The sequence below is a fragment of the Saccostrea cucullata genome, unplaced genomic scaffold, assembly GCF_032062105.1.
Source record: "Saccostrea cucullata isolate Sc308-1 unplaced genomic scaffold, CSIRO_AGI_Scuc_v1 ctg388, whole genome shotgun sequence".
Lineage (NCBI taxonomy): Eukaryota > Metazoa > Mollusca > Bivalvia > Ostreida > Ostreidae > Saccostrea > Saccostrea cuccullata.
In genome coordinates, this window is record NW_026928889.1 from 163,597 (window position 1) to 181,255 (window position 17,659).

Genomic DNA, 17,659 nt, shown 5'->3' on the forward strand with positions numbered 1-17,659 from the left:
TTGTGGTTTTTTAGATATAGAGACAGTTCGCGAACTTTTTGATCACCCCTCGTAGAAATCAATTATGCTGAAATGTGTACCAAATTGAATTATCTTATATATAATTATCGTGAATGCTTGTTAGATCAAAAATTACAGAAACACTTGCTGTGGCCCTCAATTCGACATTGATATATCGGTGACGTATAATCAATAAACAATTGATACAACAATCCATATTTTGACCCGATACATTCCAATCAACTTCGAACAAAGATACCATATAATCTGAAACTTCTCTTTTATTTTGAGATAGTTTATAAGAAAATGGTAATCTAGCTATTAAATCTCTGATAAACGTGGAGACATCATTTTTCTATAAGTGATATACCTTTATCGCCTGCATATTGTGTTTATGTCTCCCAGTACGTTATTCCACACGAGAAAGCATGCTTTTCATACCAGTCTTTTTCTTCTAAAAGCAAGGCAAGCTATTGACGAAAGGTTGATTATTTAAATTAAGGATACTGAGTTATTCTTTGCTTAGTCTATGGTCGAAACAGGGACTTTGTCAGCAAGAACAATTTAACATTGAATCAAAAGCCTACCGCCATTTTTCATACCAACTGTTGTATCATTATTTACTAGTACGCATGGAAATGTTTACTAATTTTTCCATTCGCCCGATCATAACAAGGAGTGCACGAGGGAGTGATCATTTGGCAGGGATGCTTACTCCTGCATGGCACCTGATCACACTTTCAATATATAAGTTGTACAAGTTTGCTTAGTACCTGATTTGTATTGTTCAAAGGAGGTTTTTGAGCCGGAATAATGTTTGTTATTTCCTTATTTAATCAACCAAAAAGCCATTTTGACATAGAATGAAACATATGGAGATAACGATCAGTATTTAAGATCAAAAGTCCATAAAACAATACAAAATAGGAGCAGAGCTAACATGGACTTCCAAAACATCGGAGGTTGGATCAGGTGCCATGGAAGAGTAAGCATCCCCTGCCGACCGGTGCTCCTTGTCATGATCGGGAGTGAACGGGAAAATCCGCCGTCAATTCAGTGTAAAAATAATGGACTAACAATTAGTATGAAAAACGTCAGTCAGCATTTGACTCAGTGATAAATTGTATTTGCTGACAAGGTCATTGTATTAGCCAAAGATCTTACTAAATGATGACTTGAAACGAGGGAGCTGAAATTCTTGTTTCATCAACTTGTTTGTCAATAATTTACTTCGTTTTAGAAATTGTTCATACGTATCGAATCAACTGAGATAAATAAACCCCGTATGCCACTTGTTTGCACTTCCAACTTCCAAGCATAAAATTTACAATCATCCTGAATCATAGTGGACAGTACAAAAATATTCCATTGTACACAGAGTTGCCTGCATGGCGCAGTGGTTAGAGTGTTTGTTCCAGAGTCGCGAAGTAAGGAGTCAATCCTTACGTCGCTGGTTTGAATCCCTAAGTGGGACGTGAATACTGGTCCTTCGATTGAGACCGTATAAACCGAGTTTCCTGAGGAAAAATTCTTGAAAGGGACATTAAACCATATACCAACAATCAATCAATCCATTGTATACAGAGTAGACAAATTATACATGACAATAGAATTCAATACAAAGGGGATGTAAATCCAATCTTGTAGACTTGCTCGTCTCCTTTCTTTAATGGTGCTCTTTTTATACTTTTTGATATTGTCAAACATGTTTGATAATATTTTCCTATGGCAGAGAGCAGAGGATAGCAACACAAAAACGAACATATGGACAAGTCTACCTTCACTGATAGTCTTTTATATCCATGTTTGGCCTGGATTTTGTGGAAACCTACACAATATATTTTTCTTTTTAGGTTTTTGTTCTGAAGAAAGGAAACAAAATTGTAAACCTAAATGTTTTCCTAAAAAGTAACGATAGATAAATCGTTCACTATATGAGAAGAAGCTATAATATTTCTTGACAGGTGTGTGTAATTGATAACAAATAATCGAAGATATGAATTTTTTTCGGTCAATGTGCAAATCCCTCCACGTAATTTATTCTTCAAAAATTAAAATTCAATGGCATACATATTCTCCCAAATATTTAATTACATGTAACTGCAAATTATTAAGATAATAAATATATTTCCTTCGCTCTTGTCTTTTTTTTTCAAACTACAAAATTAAATTGTTTATATGTGCACTATAAATCGGAGCTTATTTGATTTTGTTTTCTCTGATAGTGTCAGAAACAATTTGTAAATGTATGATAGACAATTATTGATTTCAACATTTGAGCTGTCTAATCAATCGGTAGGCGCAGGATATAAACTCTAAAAGTCAGTTGATTACTCCTGGAGTGTTAGGACTTCATTGCATGATAGCTTGTTAACGTTTTCTGAGGCGAACGTCTATTTCCAGTGCTGAGATATTATCATTTTTTTTGGATTGGATATAGATGATATTCGATAAAATGTACATCTATCCATGTACTAGGAAGTAAATAAGCGTCAAAAAGGTAAGTTAATCTTTAAATCTTTCTTAATTTTTTCTTCATTAGAAAGTCATGATAGTTGATAAGAATGTTAAATTTGATTTCATTTTTCAGAAATTTCATATGTCAGTCAAAATTAAGTAAGGATAACATTAATTGTTTATGATAGGTAAAATTATTTATTTCAATATCAAATTAACTTGTTAATACAAGAAACATGCTAAAATGATTTTTTTAATGCAATGTACGAGGGGTTATCAAAAAGTTCGTGGACTGAGGCTATAAAATTAGTACTATGTAGTATGTGCTTTTAAAATTTATAAGGAACATAAAACAAAAAAAAAAGATAAAGAAATGTTGAAAATTTTAGCTTGATACGTTCATAATTTACCAAATTATTATAAAATGAAAACGACATTATATGATCACTCGGCGCTGTTGCCATTTAGTGTCATGACGTCTGACAACGTCATTGTTTTTCAATGCCCGCTTCTTCCACCCCATTCACTTATTTTCTTGAGATTCCCTGGAGCTGAGAAGGGACTTTAACCCGTTTTGGTTATAAGACTTTACAACGCCACGAACAGCGACTTTCAATGCATATAATATTTGAAATGGATTTATACACTGGGATAGATCCTCGCTTGATATTGGCAGCATATTTTGCTTTTTGGAGATCAATACCTACAACACATGATCAACGTCATTTTTTGACGTGATTGATTTTTCACACCTTGACTACTAATCGACATTCACTGTGCATCCCTATTCTCTTTGAATATATGTTGGCATTAAAAAACAAGTACTGGATGCATTTTATTTCTCCGTAGCCAGTTTAAACATTTCCTAGAATAATTTCCCGAATAAGGTAAAAATTCCATATTCTATGGAACAATAGTTTCCCAACAAATACCTGAATTAACGGAATTTTTGGATATCAAATGTTCATACGCAAAGAGTTTTTTCTCAGTTACACCTAGGTCGAAAAACGTCGTGTTGCAGGTTGCTCTGCCTTGACATATCACTGCTTACAAAAACATTACTAATTTATTAAAAAATCAAATTTATGATTTGTGGTTTATTTTATAAATAGAAAAGATTATTCTAACTAGATGTTTTAAAATTCGTTGATGTATCTAAAGCGGTTTTAATTTTATTGCGCTAGTCCACGAACTTTTTGATAACCCCTCGTATGTACACGGTAAGACCAATTCATTCTCAGTATGTGTGTATGTGTATTTGGATAAAAACTAACACGAGATATTTAAGCTTCTTAGTCTAATATTTTACCATTTATGCATTTATGCATTTATTTATGAAGTAAAAAAAAATCAAAATAAAATTTAAAAATCCTTAACTTCGACATTCGTAGTCCTTAATTACCATTTTCGACCAGTAATTTATTTACAAATGTAACTACAAAAAAATAGACAATCCAAAATGGTACCATTAGTTTATGAAGTTAAGTTGTTAAAGTTAAAAATGTTTTAAAAATATGCCTAATGTTTCAACATAGATTAAATATTTGGAAATAACGAACAATATTCAAGCTCAAAGCTCATTAGGCCTAAACCAATAAAAATCGGAAAACATAGACTACCAAAAATAGACTACCACAGAGCAAACATAGAACTACCAAAAACGTCAGAGGTAGGACCAGGTGATATGGAATTCGAAAAGCGAGCTCATCCTGTCGACTCTTCACATCTGTTTCTGATAATGATCGGGAAACGCTGTAATTCATTTTGTACATTTGAGTCCATGATGGGTTGTATTTGCTGACAAGGTCATTGTATGGACCAAAAACATGACGACTTCAAACAAGACTGTGTGTTTTCCTAGTTTCATCAACTTCTTTATCAATAGCTTGCCTTGTTTCAGTATTTGCCCTACGTAGAGCGTGTTCTTGCATCCGAGATTATTTCCTTTTAAACATTAAAAATAGTTAATGTCATTACAAATACTGAACTAAAGCTAGAAAAATCTACGGTATTATATTTGAAGATTAATTAAGCTAACGTAGTTCTATGTGCATAGATTCCTTGAATGAATCTTTTGACAGTTTTAACATATTAATACCGATTTCAGACGAAGCATTGATATTACTTTGCATTTTACAAGGCACATAAAACAATATGGGGAGTCTTTGGAGTTGATGAACCAATAATACATCTTGTTTTTGTTCCATTTCTTCCTGATGATAATTTGATTGGAGCATTAAAATCTAAACGATTATATTTGTATTTATGTAATCTTTTGAAAAAGATTTTTGTTATCTTTAAAATGTTGTTTTAATCTGATAAAAAGCTTCATGAAGTAAGCGTGATAATTAAATTGGTTTGCAACCTTTCCTCAATTTAGTCTCTAGCGTATAAAAATTTAGCATGATGCATAAAAACGTAAGTGTAATCGTTTCAACATCATGCATAAATTTTCAATTCTTACATTTTACATATTCAAAATAAAATATCCTAACAGAAGAAATTGTAATCTTATATTTTTATATAATTTGATTACTATCACGGACTCTGTCCAATACGAATTTTGCAATATCAATATTTTTCTACAATTTTTTCTTCTATATGCAATTCTGTTATCTCTTTTTCATATACTTTGTGCATTTTCAACGTAGAAATCAAGTTTCTGTCACTTTTGCTTACGGTTACATGCTCTGGTGCTATTCGCATTCACGTTGCATTGACATACGATTCCGAAAAAAATCTACCGATTTATATTTTTAATAAATAACTTGAAATGAACTGATCGCGGTTGGTAATTGCAAAGATACAATAAATGGATGCAATAAAAGCTACTAGTATATCACACTGCTATATACATATACTTTTTTCGAAACTGTAAAATTGTAATACATATCAGACAAGATATTGCATGTAATAAATAACACTAAATTGCTATTGAATGTATGCTAAACAGATTTCGTCCGAGAAATATTTTCATACAAAACAATAGATGCACAAATAATCCAATGCTTTTTTTCCTTGAGTATAGTATTCATATCATAGTAATTATGTCCAAAACTATAACAAACAAGATGTATATTTATGAAACACTAATGCCCCTGTATATTGCAACTTGTGGCGAGAGTTGGTTTTTCAAATGCATTGTCAAAGTCAATAGGTCAAGGTCTAAAGGTAAAATTTGTTGGTACTCGAAGAGAAGTCTTGTAACAAGGAATACGTACATCTGTGAAATATGAAAAACCATTTTCTTTTAGTTTTCGAAAGTTATGGCCAAGGTTAATGTTTTTAAAATTGGGTCAGATTCTAACGTCAAGGTCAAAAGGTCAAAATATTTTTACCCTTGCACCAACAGTTCAGATGTTTTGGCCCAAAGTAAAACTTTGGAATTTTTTTTAAAAGGTGGTCAAAATCAAAGGTCAAGGGGTCAAATTTGGTTGAAACCCCCCCCCCCCGAAAGGTCTTGTCCCAAGGAATACACATTTGAAATACGAAAGGCATAGCCCATCCACTCAAAAGTTATGCAAACAAACATACAAACAGACAGACAGGCGGATGGACGGACAGGGGAACAAAACTATGTGCCCCCCGAATATTCGATTATGGGGACATAATTCATTAATTGAATAAGATTTAAGTGGAAAACTTACAATTAATGATACTTTTTATGTTTGACCTTCCTTAAGGGATCCTGACCCTCTGGTATAAATTTAACTGAGATTTTTTTTTTAATTTCTAATAATGATTTTCATGAACAAAAAATAACATTGGATAGTTTGAAGTATGAAGAGCTGCTTATTTTTTCGGAAATTACATTAATGAAGAAATTTCAACATAGAAAACAGAAAGAGTAACGATTTATTATCACAACATAAAATATGAAATATGAGGTGTATATGAAAATAATACTAAGAATCATTCCTATTAAAATCATGTTAGAAAAAAACATAAAGCACTGCTTCCTTTGTCAGAATATCAAAATTTTGTTTGTGGTTGTAAGGAAAAAAAAAACATCTGTGAGGAGGAGTAAAATTTCTTCTAAATATTTCTTCATGTTAAAAACTGCAATGCTAATGAAAATTCCGCATTTGGTCTTGAAACATTAAAAGATTCTGAAAATGGTCCTTAAAAAAAACAACTTATTCATTTTGTAAGTCTTTGAAATTTGATTTATATTTTATTTTGGTTAAATATAATAAAACAATTTGGGGAAAAAAATCGCAAAAGAAATAGAAGGTAATGTTGCCATCATACGTTAGATTTCATCGAACTGATTACTTAAAGGTTTCAATAAGTAACTCTTATAAAGAAAACAATAAGTAGTATTCATTTTGTACTTTGAAAGTTATCTGTCTTCTCGGAGGGTCGATGCCCCTTAAGGAAGAGAACTAAATTTAATGCAATGATAATATTAAAAATGTTATTATACTTAATGTATTTGCAGGATAATGATTTTTCCCTCCTTTATTTTTAGAGTAGATTTCGTAGTAGGAATAAGGAAAATGTTTTCTAGGCCATCTTCTTGCCGAAGAAATTAAAAAATCGTCTGAAATCATGATTTTAAAAAAATGCCTACATAAATTTGTATATGTTTGTTTAGAAAGCTTGGATTATTGCATTTAAACATGTTGGAACAAAGTCTCAATCTTACATGGTTCATAATCATTAAGAGATATAAACTCTCAAAGGAATAGCAAAAGGCAACAGTAGATTTATTAGATTCTCAATTATAAATGGAAACCAGTTATGGATTATCTCCGGAAATCCACGCCTACCAAGCGGATTTTAAAATGTCCTAGTGGAAGAAAAAGCAGAAACCAAAGTAGGTTCGGGTATCTTTTTAATTCTTTCCCAAGCTTTATTTTGGATTCGGCAGTATTTCCCCTTCTTTGAATTCTAACCCCCTAGTTATTGTTTGTAAAATCGGTTAGTTTTCATCCGTCGCCTGAAGAATATGTTATACTTTTAATAAATTTAGTCATTAAGCAGTTAAAATAAATACATGTTAAGTTCTTGGTTTCATTCTTTAATATCTGTTTCTCGCAGAAAATGGATACATTTTAAATTATGATGAACATTTATATATGTATAACAAGCTTTTCCAAATGCAAAGATAACGATATTTTTTGTACATGTATTATTGATCTAGTTCGGCTGTGTGAAATCTTGATCATATTCTACTTCAAGCACTTCAAGCAAATTACTTTAACATTACATGTAAAGTCAGAACAAGAAGCACGAAAACACTCAGATTACAGTTTTCAAGCAGGGTATAAGTCTCTTTATATAATAATAATTAAAACCTACTGTATCTAAGACTTAATAAATACATAGTCTTAGGATTGGATTGCATTATGATAAGAAAATTTGAAAATGCTTCATTTGTTTAAGATTTAATAGGAACTGAACATCCGAAAAGTGCAGAGAATATTCAGCGTACAATTTACAATAAAATATGTTATGCGAAGATATGTAAAGTTAGCTACTAGTAACTGGCTACTAGTAGCTGGCTACGACAAGTGGTAAAGTTAGCTACTAGTAGCTGGCTACGAGAAGTAAGTAAAGTTGGCTACTAGTAACTGGCTTCTAGTAGCTGGCTACGACAAATGGTAAAGTTAGCTACTAGTAGCTGGTTACGATAAGTAAGTAAAGTTGGCTATTAGTAACTGACTACCAATAACTGACTTGAACATTCTAGTACCTTTTGTATTAAATTATGCTAATTTGGGAGAAATTATCTGGCACTAAAGTTACCAAGACAAGTAACTGGATTTTTACACCGCTGATATCCACTGATATTGTTGATAAAAACAATCTCTGAGCTTTTCCACATGATCTGTCAGTAAAGTTACTAAGATATCGTTAAAAATAAACTCAGCTACTAGTACCTTTTGTTTAAAATTATGCAATTTTTGGAGACAAATCCAGATATTCCGGAAGTAGCTGGATATTTAAACCGCAGATATCAACTGATATTGTTGATAAAAGCAATCTCTAAAATTTTCCACATGATCTGTCAGTAAAGTTACTGAGATATCGTTAGTAATAAACTCAGCTACTAGTACCTTTTGTTTAAAATTATGCAATTTTGTGAGACAAAAGTTGATATTCCAGAAGTAGCTGGATATTTACACCGCTGATATCCACTGATATTGTTGATAAAAACAATCTCTGAGCTTTTTCACATGATCTGGCACTAAAGTTACCAATATATCGTTATTAATAAACTCAGCTACTAGTACCTTTTGTTTAAAATTATGCAATTTTGGGAGACAAATGTTGATATTATAGAGGTAGCTGCATTTTGACACCGCTGATATCCACTGATATTGTTGATAAAAACAATTTCTGAGCTTTTCCACAATATCTGCACTAAAGGTACCAAGATATCGTTATTAATAAACTCAGCTACTAGTACCTTTTGTTTAAAGTTATGCAATTTTGGGAGACAAATGTTGATATTCCAGAAGTAGCTGCATTTTGACACCTCTGATATCCACTGATATTGTTGATAAAAACAATCTCTGAACTTTTTCACATGATCTGGCACAAAAGTTACCAAGATATCGTTATTAATAAACTCAGCTACTAGTACCTTTTGTTTAAAATTATGCAATTTTGGGAGACAAATGTTGATATTATAGAGGTAGCTGCATTTTGACACCGCTGATATCCACTGATATTGTTGATAAAAACAATCTCTGAGCTTTTCCACATGATCTGGCACTAAAGTTACCAAGATATCGTTATTAATAAACTCAGCTACTAGTACCTTTTGTTTAAAATTATGCAATTTTGGGAGACAAATGTTGATATTATAGAGGTAGCTGCATTTTGACACCGCTGATATCCACTGATATTGTTGATAAAAACAATCTCTGAGCTTTTCCACATGATCTGGCACTAAAGTTTCCAAGATATCGTTATTAATAAACTCAGCTACTAGTACCTTTTGTTTAAAATTATGCAATTTTTTTCCCAAACTAGCATAATTTTAAACAAAAGGTACTAGTAGCTGAGTTTATTGCTGACGATATCTTGGTAACTTTAGTGCCAGATCATCTGGAATGACTAAGAGATTGTTTTTAACAACAATATCAGTTGATATCAGTGATGTATAAATCCAGCTACTTCAAGAATATTAAAGTTTGTCTCCCAAAATTGCACAATTTTAAACAAAAGGTACTAGTAGCTGAGTTTATTACTAAAGATATCTTGGTGACATCAGCACCAGATCATGTGGAAAAGCTCAGAGAATGTTTTTATCAACAATATCAGTTGATATCAGCGGTGAAAAAATCCAGATACTTCAAGAATATTAAGATTTGTCTCCCAAAATAGCATAAATTTAAACAAAAGGTACTAGTAGCTGAGTTCATTACTACATATATCTCGGTAACTTCAGTGTCAGATCATGTGGAAAACCTCAGAAATTGTTATTATCAACAATATCAGTGGATATCAGCGGTGTTGAAATCCAGCTACTTCAAGAATATCAAGATTTGTCTCCCAAAATAGCCTAAATTTAAACAAAAGGTACTAGTAGCTGAGTTTATTACTATCGATATCTTGGTAAGTTCAGTGCCAGATCATGTAGAAAAGCTCAGAGATTTTTTTTATCAGCAATATCAGTTGATATCAGCGGTGTAAAAATCCAGCTACTTCAAGAATATCAAGATTTGTCTCCCAAAATAGCCTAATTTTAAACAAAAGGTACTAGAAGGTTCAAGTCATTTACTAGTAGCCAGTTACTAGTAGCCAACTTTACGTACTTCTCGTAGCCAGCTACTAGTAGCCAGTTACTAGTAGCTAACTTTACTTACTTCTCGTAGCCAGCTACTAGTAGCCAGTTACTAGTAGCTAACTTTACTTACTTCTCGTAGCCAGCTACTAGTAGCCAACTTTACCCACTTGTCGTAGCCAGCTACTAGTAGCCAGTTACTAGTAGCTAACTTTACATATCTGTTATGCGAAGCCTTAGTTATCATCTTTTTATCATTATGAGTCCATAAACAAGCATATACCAGCATATAATAAGCATGTTTAGGATTCAAGAAATCTTAAAGAAAAGATATCAGTACATTATATTGTGTTATTGGAAACTGACTAATGACAGTATATTTATCTTGCAAAGTACTTTCAGATATTTGTTTGCACGTTAATCAAAAAAGCGTGTGTCTGTACGCTCAATAATTCTACCTTTTTTTCGATGATCATATTAACGACACATTCATGAAATTTGCAAAGCATTTCATTCTGTATTTTAAATTTGGACTTTTTGAACATAAATAATCTTCGTCCAGTATGTTATGAAATACAGCTTTAGCAAGTTTCTGTATCGTACACTTGTAATCTTGAAAAGAGGTGACCTTTTGACAAACTATTTTATGGTTATGTAGGAATCCCGGTCTGGTTCGCTGGATTTTCTCCCCTCTCGTTACACATATATCAAATTCTGCTATGCTGAAAGTCTGAGAAGCATTAAACTAATTTCTTTTAGATTTCTTTAAAATGTTATTTTGTTTTTAATTTAGAGTACTTATATTCATAATTTTTAAGTTCGTATTTTGCTATTGGCATTGACAAAGGTGTTTATATACGTTTATTCTGCTTTACAGGCTTCAGTTTAAAAAATCTAGGTACTGTGAGCAATCAGCTCACTAAATGATAAGCCCCGCCTCCCATATGAACATAATGAGAGTGTCCATGTTTTGTCGTGGGAAACCCAAAATATGTGTCAGATCAAAAATTAAGATAGGAGGTGCACAATGGCAATATGTAATAAAGATTCTATGAAAGTTTCATCAAATTCATTCAGTGGTATGGGAGAGTTGCGGATAAGAGATGGGTACCCCAAAGCGTAACAAACGGACGGACAGCCGGACGGCCGGACATTCAAATAACTAATACGGTTACCCTTCCGCTTTTCAAGCGGGGGTATAAAAAAGGTTCAGGTTTCTCAGGGGAAGGGGTGGGGGGGGGGGGGGGGGGGGGGGGGGGGCTATCCATATAAATAGTAAAATACAGATCTATATATATAATACATTTCTTCTTCAGTGTTATTTTTACTAATGAAACAAATGTACTTGAAAAGCAATATTGAACTGCGTTTAAAGTAAGGATTAGAGAAACGAAAAAAGGATTTTTATTTTTACTCTTTGCAAGTCCCCATAATTTTCCTGCTCATGTTGTATATCAATTCATTGCATTTCAAAATATTGGATAATTTACCGTTTTGCAGAGGGGAAAAGTTAGAAAGCTGTTACGTTGAATAATCGTAATTGGGGTTTCAAAACATGCCATATGAGATGCTTTAAGAACAATCTTTTTAAAAATAAAAATGTCTGTTTAAACAGATTTGAATTAGAATATTCAACGTCAGAGTATAATTTAAATTAACTAAGATTATACATATATATTCAATTAGATTTTGAATATCTTGAGTGGGGTTTTTTTTATATAAAAGAGGATCTTTTATCTGAATATTTTTAGATACTTGAATTTAACAAAAAATTTTCAGAAATCAGACAGATTTGTGTATCGACTTACTCGGTAAGTTTGCTATCATTTTATGGTCTTAGTACCAGATGTAAAACTTTTAACGCGTGTATTTCAACTGTTGTCTAAATAAAGATATATAGGCATTTTTTGTATGAAGCTTGGACCATATGTTCCGTTTAATGCTGAGTTTTTATTTTTTTCGCATTTTCTTGATACAGTGCCGATCTTCTACCAATATTAAACAAAATCATATACTGTAGATTCCTAAATAAACGCGTGTAATTTATTATTGCGTAATTTTGCGAGAAGCACCACACGCGAAATAAAATTACTCGCCTTTATTTTTATGGTGCTGAAATCTAACTTAAAGTAAAATATCTTTACCAATCGTCCATTCGCGAATAATAATTCTCGGGATTTGACGTTGAAGAGCCCATTTGCGATAATAAGTACTCTCGAAAAATAAAGAATCTACAGTACCTCATTTTTTGGTAAAATTTCTCTCTTTTTCTTGTTCTATTAGATTTGTTTTATTAATAAAGAAGATGTTTAATTGATTACAACAGAAATAATACATTTATCAATAGATGCTATATTAATAAAAATTTAAAGTGTGACAATTTAATTTGTTAATTTCCGGTTTTTATCCAATATTTGCATGAGAATTTTGGTATTTAGTGGAATCAATTTTGATTGCAAAATTTATGGGTATCAGAGTTAATACTCTGTTTGAGATTTATATCCTTTCCATCTCCTTCCCCATTTCAATTTTAGCAGAGTCTTATTCACTCAACAATGCTTTTTCAGTCAACATGGTCCAGAAATTCGAGTGAGTTACGTTCTCATCTGAACATTGCATCATGTGGTATGAAAAGATCAAAATCCAATGAATTTTACGGAAGTTAATGCAATTTAATATGAATGCTGATTTTTGACAGTCAATGATTATTAAATGTCATTCAGATGCATAGAATGAGAATTGTTTAAAGTTATGACTTACTAGAGAATCCTATAAACAGCATTAGTATTAGAATGCAGTAAAAATATGACACATGCATGCGATAAGCATAATTCTTTAAAAAAGCGATGCCATTTAATATTTGTTAGCCATTTCGTTGTCATAAAATTATAATCATTCTATACAATACCATATACTTTACGGAGAACAGATATGGTATCAAGTATCAATTTTCTGCTTGACCTTTTTATGACTCTGAATGGAAAGCCTAATGTAGTTAATCTGAAAAGGCAACGACACAGTTTGAAATCAGCTCATTTGCGAGGTTCTAAAAATCAGCAGTTAAGTCATTCAAAAACACTCTTAAATGTCACTGAACTCACAAAGTGATACCCTCGACTCATGAGTTTTCGTGGCATTACGGTTAATTTGTAATAAAGTGCTTCAAGACTGAATAATTGAGATGTTTGCTATTTATCACATATACAAACAATAATTCTCCTTATTCTAAAATGATTTAACTCACATATCATTTGTTATTTGTTCAGAAGGTCATTGAATTCTTGCATAGTTGCTTTTTCGATTTTTTTGCTGACGTCATATGTTTTCGTGGTATTTATAAAACAAGTAAACTATGGAAATCTAGTTGGGCAAAATTCTTATAAATTTTACAGTGTCAAAAATACTAGTTACTTGACAAACTTATTACATTATTTGACATGGTAATTTATTTGTTATTAATTAAGACCACATCTGTCTAGGCGTGCCTAAGCTGTATTGCTAAATAATGTAAAAAATTTCTCTTTCTCAAGAGTGGCCTAGAAGTAATTTTGTAAACCTTTATTTGAATGTTTCATGTTTTAAAATATAAATTCCATGTATATTTGAAGAAATTAAATGTTTAATTCAATTAATTATCAATGGCACAATATTTTTTTTATCATATAACTTTTTAACCCCCCCGACATTTTTTGTGAAAATTATGTAAAAAATGACGTTACTAGATCACCGTAGAAAAAATATCAAAAGTGGGAAATTCCAAATTATTGTCACATGACCGGTAGCTGTTTGAATGGTTAACAGACGATGATATGCAGGATCCCCGGCTATTAGTTTGTAAGTTTGGTATTCTAGTTCAAAACACGATGAATAAGCGTATATTATGCAAATTGTCAAATTTGCGAACTATGGATAACTCACTCGCTATATTTTATTTTGGCAAAGGCAAAAAGGTTTAACATTTGGTCATAAAACATGCACAGGGTTCCCCTTTATTAATAGCAAATATGACGTCATTTCGATCTCGCATTGTGGGATTATTCCTAAAAATAAAAAATACCACGAAAACGTATGTACCACGAAAACATATGACGGGACGGTAAGTAATATACCCCTCTAATTCATTAATTACCGTTCATGAATACTGTTATTAATACTATGAGAGAATTTTTTGCTATCTCAAACATGTTTTCACTAACCGTTAAGAGAGCACTATTCATGCATTATCTACTTGCAAATTCATCAACAATAAAGGAATATTTTTATGAGTTATTGGTGTGTTAATCATACGGACTTGTCACATAACATATTTCATTAAGCGCTCTTCATGAAAACTATGCCTTCTTGCAAATCTGTGTAATTTATAGAGCAATAATTCACGCTGAAATAAAAATATTCCTCATAATTACTTTTGCGAGTTGAAAAGCGCCGAAATTCTACTCAATAATTGAATTTCTTGATGCCTATACCAGTCTGTAGTTTCCTTGTGACATAACTTCAGCGGGACGTTCACCATGTTTTTTATTCGCGTGAGTATACACAAAAGTAACTTTCAAATCAATTTCATTGTTGGCTTAGAGTAAAACCTTTGTAATTTTGTTGGTAACGTCAACCTTTAAATATTAATATTTTACATCCAAACTTCACTAAAAATTACAATTCCAAACTGTAAGTATTGCTTGATTGTTATATATCTAGCTGTTTTCATTTCAATAATGTAAAAGTTAGTTTTCAAATTGTTTTCAAAAAAAATTTAAAGTTATCAAAAAAAAAATTTAATTTCAAGAGAGAGAGAGAGAGATTGGAAACGTAGGATGTTATAGATTGTGTAATTATATAAGTTTAAGCCAAATTGATTTGCAAACAACCTGTCATTTAATGGTTGATGAATGCAATATATAAAAACATGAGAATTATAGAGCCCTCGCTCGAGAGACATTGATGGTCATTATCGATAGCAGGGTTGAATTTTGTAATATTGCAATACAAAGGAATCATAAAGGGTTCAATCATACCATAATTCCCCAGGCAATTTTCTCTCAAGGAATTGCAAGGGAACAGGGGAATGCCCTTTATAATGATGAAGATGTGGAGGCAATAAGATTTCTCACACGTGATTTTAGCTCTTGATTATCAGTGGTAAAATATAATTGCTGCATGAAGTCAAATGTCTGAATTGGAATTAATTTTATCTTTTTCTAAACAAAGAAATATAATAATTCAAATTTTGTTTCAAGTACAGGAAAAAAAATTGTTGTTGTGTTTGGAAACACTGAACAAATGGCAAATTGAACAGAAATAGGACTAGAGATATTTGTTTACAAGAATTGAATAAATAGCAATTAACATAGATAAAGCAAGATTTGTGATTTTTGGTGAGAAAAATATTTTCACCTTTAATTACCTGGTGTTGCTCATAATATTGAAACCGACCCATTATTGAAGATAATGTGATTTATCGTTTGAAAATAATTAAGTGTAATTTTTTGTTTTACTTTATGAAATTCAAATAACATATCTTTAATGAATAAACAGATATTTTTTATATCATAATATGACTTTATTTGCCAATTATGATACATTTCTTGATGAGATATTGAATTATACGATATATAGCTTTCTTTGATAACAGAAGACACATTTTCCTGTTCATGGAGTTTTACGTTGGTAACTGTCACCTATCGTTCCTTCTATCCTCAATATATCTATTAGATAATTAAATAGTGTTTCCATAGGAATACGGGAATACCTTTTCATTAACTTTTTCTATGACTGTTTCCTCCTTATCCACCTAATAGCTTTAGTATACATTCGTTTTTTCAGAATATTGCGTTTCTGAATCTGCATGTGGCGACCCCCTCGTTCTTTGCGAAATGAGTAATACGTAAGTAAGCGATTTTAATCAAAAAGTTCGTGGACAATAACGTTTTTGTTAAAATAGATGGTTCTATATGCATCTATTGTATATCAAAATATTTTTTATGAAAAACCAAGTCAGAATGATTTAATTTTTATTCATGAAACTTAATATTTTTGTAAAAATCGGGGTCTTTAAAGACCGCAGATTGTGTGCACGGACCAGTCTGACGTTAAGCTAATTTCATTATAACGTCAAACATTTGGATTTTGACTTAACACATGTTCGTGGACACACATACATTTCTTTTGAAGGAGCAACAACGCACTTCCAAGTGCTAGCAATAATCTTTAAGTATAGATTATAATTTATTTAATTTTTAAAATTCAAACCAATGCACAAAAATTTACGAGTGTCATCTATATAAATAGTCTGTATACACAAACTGCACAGCCCAGTCATGCTGCGCTAGATTTATAACAATGTCATGAATAGAAATCTCCATTTCCAGTAAACTATATGTGTTTTTAAATTCGTGTAGTGTCTTTGAATTTGAACAAACCGTTGAAAAATCGTATATACTAATCTCAAATCGATACACTAAATATATTTCATAAATTTTGAGTTGTTTTAAGAAATATTTTGTCTCTTACGTCGTTTCAAACGTATTAAAAATTTTTTTTATCGGACGCTGCCCTGTTCGGACGGGCGACGTCGCTTTTTCTGTCGAGTTTTGACACATATTTGTTAGGGTTTTTGTTTAGTATTTGCACTGTCTATATAGTAAGGGATATTTAAGATATCATAAAATGTTTATAGCCTCTTCATCTGTGTTGCATAAAATTTTTATTAATTTTTGACTTGTTTTATATAGAAAATAATAATTTTAATCCAAACACTTTATATCAGAGTTTTTGTCATTTTAACCTTGATCCGTGCGCACAATCTGCGATCTTTAAAGATACAGATAAAGATAAAGATACAAAAGATTTACAAAATTATTACGTACTATAAATAAAAAATTGAATCATTCTGACTTGTTTTTTCATAAGAAAATTTTTTGTATACAACAGATTTATACAGAACCATTTATTTTCACAAAAACGTCATTGTCCACGAACTTTTTGGACAACCCTCGTATACATGCATTATGAAATCAGTAATGTAAAGAATTCCAAATGAGATTCTACACTGTACGACCAATTTTTTTTTTTTGACAGTTAGTAAGCTCAAGTTCAAACTCAAAAGTTCGTTAAACAATTCAATTCTTCGAGCAGAGCACACACACACACAAACGTCTAAAACATTAGAGGTGGGATCAGGTGACATGGAGGTCGGTTTAAAAATAATGGCCTTGAGTATGAAAAAACATCTGTCAGCAGTTGATTTAATGATAGAATGCATTTGCTAACATCATCGAATCGACGATTTAGAACTTTTTTAGCTCACCTGACCCGAAGGCTCAAGTGAGCTTTTCTGATCAAAATTTGTCCGTTGTCTGTCGTTGTTGTCATTGTCGATTCAAATTTGTACAAATCATGACCCCTGGGGCTAGGGTGGGGCCAAAATGGCCGATCAAAGTTTTACATAGGAATATATAGGAAAAATCT

General features: G+C 31.7%; 1 protein-coding gene across 1 annotated transcript in view; it reads left to right on the forward strand.

Annotated features, from left to right (window-relative positions):
- Positions 1–2,450: 2,450 nt before the first annotated feature.
- The window catches only part of LOC134279057 (FMRFamide receptor-like), a 28,185-nt gene continuing 12,976 nt past the window's right edge, over positions 2,451–17,659 (forward strand). Inside the window, exon 1 of the mRNA XM_062761396.1 lies at positions 2,451–2,500. The gene's annotated coding sequence lies outside the window, so the exon portion shown is untranslated. The remainder of the gene's footprint in view (positions 2,501–17,659) is intronic.